The following is a 3,213-nucleotide window of genomic DNA, read 5'->3' as shown; positions in this document are numbered from 1 at the left end:
CAATTACAGTCCCTTTTAGTGGGAAATATAAATATGACATTAAAAATATTTTAAAAAAAACTCGGTTTAAAATAACAATAATAAAGAAAAATATGAATCTATACCACGCATATAATAAAATAATAATATACTCAACACAAAGAAAATTAAAGTAACGATAAAATAAATACATATCCACGCATATATATACACAATACTTATACTCTGTTTAGGGAACTCCGGCTGAACTCTTGGTCCCAGTCGCATCACTGGTAATAAGGGCCAGTTGAGACTGAGTAATATTCAATTGAAAATTAATTGAAGAATAGGAGTTGAATAAAATTTATTGAAAATTGTAATTCATTTGTATTTGTACTTTAATTTTATTTTTCAAAACTAGCCATCGATATAAAAATTGCCATAATACTATAATTAAAAAGTGGAACATGTCAAGGTACAAATATTATATGATACAGTGAGAAGATTTGAATTTTATTTTTTACATATTTCTAGTTTTAAACTGCAAAAAAATTTTTAAAAAATTAAATTAAGAACCTACACAATAAAAGGAAAATAAATTAAAAAACATAATTGAGTAGAGAAGCATAAACTACTGGTACATGAGTCCGGTAGAAAAAAGTCAATATCCCCCCCCCCCTTTTTGATTACTTTAATAAAGACTGCGTAAGTCAAAATTTATGAGTTAGCCAAGGGCAATAAGGAGGAATACAAAATGGCGGCTATTTCATTAAGAAAAAGTTAATATTTCATTCGGAACTCCAAATCTTTAAAACTAGTAGACCCCTTTACGCTCAATAGTTCTCGAGATACAATTTTTTAAAAAGCAATTCAAGAAATATATACTGAAAAATCATTAGTTAGTGAAATTATTGCGGGAAATCTTTATCTCAGGAACTATGAGACGTCCATATGTTTATTAGCGCTCAAATTAAAGCTAATTTAACGTGCTAAAAAGTAGAATATTACAATTATCTTCGTAGGGTATTTTTCATGATACTTATTAATATAAATTAACAAGATGATGATTTCTAGTTGTTTGGATAAAATATCTTGGATGTATCTTTTTAATGATGTCCTGTCGTAGTATTCTATTTTTTTAATATTAATTGGACTGTAATTCCTCCTTTGAAACAAGTGAATTTTTTACATATATATTACATATTAATTACTTGTTTGAGAGTAGATAGATAAAATATAAATATAAATATCCTTTGATCCTTATCCTACTTGCGCACCGATAATGCACATTAATCTTTTCTAATCAAGTTATGAACAATATTAAAACTTAAGCTCTTGAAGTTAAATAAGAATAATCAAAGTTAGTAAGTACTATTTTATGAAACTCCGTATCTTTGAGTTTTCAGTATCCGGAGTTAATAAGATTGTTATAATCAAGAATCTAGAAGAACGTTTTCGACATTCGGTATTCGCTTGGTTGTTGGAATTAAGAAGGTTTTTGATAGAATTATAAAATAGGAAATTTATCAGCTTATAAGTAAATTCAAAATCAACCGGTAAATCGAATAATTAATCAACATTACTTGGTAATTGGGAGGGGATAGGAGAGGAATACAGAAGTGGAACGCTGCCAACCCCACCTGCAGCTGGAGTATATAACCCCCTCCAGCACAACCCCTGCTTCAGTCTGGCTCCAGTGCTCCGAGCTCTTCCAGTGGCTGGGATCTAAGTGCCAAGAGGTGAGTAATATCGTCTCTAATATTACGAGTCAATGTCGGGAAAACGTCAAATGTAATATTAGTAAAATATATCAAAGAAAAGTGCAATTTTCTAGGATTTATTTTACTATACGATTTATTAAAAAAATCATTTTTTTACAAAAGAAAAAAAATACAAAATTTTCATTTCAATCGAATCTGCAATAATTTTTTTCTTAATTCTAGACTTGTATAATATCGCTTAAAGTAAAGTCACCACTCTTCAAAGATTGAATTTTCAGAATGATATCAACCAGAAATATTGAAATTAAAATCAGTATTTAAATAATTAAAAAAATTGTAGGAAACATAAAAAATCATTCATTCAATGCAGGATTAAATATGAACCAATTGTAAAAATCAGTATTTTTTTATTTTTGTAACACTGATATAATTTATTTATTTGTTTAATGTTTCTTGAAGGCGTTACTTTGACGAATGTGCGAAAATATAATGCTTTTTAACTACAATATTTATATTTTAGGAATTTTCTATTAAAAGTTAATACATTTATTTCTCAACAGGTTTTGACGAACACAAATTTCATAGATAAAATTTAAATTTATTCAGTCAACTTAAAAAATGAATTTTTTTATTGTCAAAGATCAACGTTTTCAATAAAGAAACTAACTTATCTATACGAAAACATATTAATTTTTTATTAATAATGTTCTAAAAGTTTATATATTTCCTATGATGGAAAATTTCTCATATACAGTGTTATTAAATTTTTGAATGACTCAAATTGCTACAATTTACTAATTTAAAAACCATCGCCAAATAAAATTTTACATTTGAGATAATATAAAAAATTAACCTCAAAAGTCTACATAAATAGAAGAACAGAGATGCTAAATGGATTACTTAGTTCTAGAGAGTTCAAAACTGAACTCAATTTTTAATTTCAACAAAACTCGAATAACATCAATGACAGACTCGTTTTTTTATATATATTTCGTCACATTTTATTAAGAATATTCGAGAGCCCTCCGAGGTCCACTCAGCCTTATAAAGTGAATACCCTATTAGGAGAAAAATTGGCGATCGAGTGTGATTTTGACCAAATCACCTCCTTGCACAACCGTTAGTCTAGTACTAGTAATTCCTTGCAAAGTTATGCATCTCTGACCCTTCATCGCTTGTAGTGGTACAGATTTAAAATATTGCTTGTTAAATATCGTCGGCATTATTTTGTGCATTATTCTTTAACTGTGTTACTTTTTCTTCTGCGACGCAAGAAGAAGAAAAAGTATAGCATAAAATCATCTATTCGATACAGAATTAAATCTGAGTAGATTGTAAAAAATTAAGTTAATATTAGATTTTTTTTTTAATATTTCCATTAGTAATTAAATAAATTAATGTGCGAATTTTTATTCTTAACTGATATATTTACATGTATATCATGATGAAATTTTTGATATTTATTTTATATTATATTATATAAAATTTACTAGTTCAACAACCTCATGTTGAAATAACAAGCAAACCTCAAACA

At 27.3% G+C, this 3,213-nt stretch overlaps 1 protein-coding gene across 2 annotated transcripts in view; it reads left to right on the top strand.

Annotated features, from left to right (window-relative positions):
- Positions 1-1,647: 1,647 nt before the first annotated feature.
- Positions 1,648-3,213, top strand: part of LOC106682016 (uncharacterized) — a 26,866-nt gene continuing 25,300 nt past the window's right edge. For both annotated transcript variants that reach the window (XM_014422642.3, XM_014422641.3), the window contains exon 1: positions 1,648-1,697. The gene's annotated coding sequence lies outside the window, so the exon portion shown is untranslated. The remainder of the gene's footprint in view (positions 1,698-3,213) is intronic.

Source organism: Halyomorpha halys, unplaced genomic scaffold, assembly GCF_000696795.3.
Source record: "Halyomorpha halys isolate HHAL.00 unplaced genomic scaffold, Hhal_1.1 Scaffold383.1, whole genome shotgun sequence".
Taxonomy (NCBI): domain Eukaryota; kingdom Metazoa; phylum Arthropoda; class Insecta; order Hemiptera; family Pentatomidae; genus Halyomorpha; species Halyomorpha halys.
Note: the sequence above shows the minus strand (reverse complement) of the source record. Positions and strands in the feature narration are given on the sequence as shown.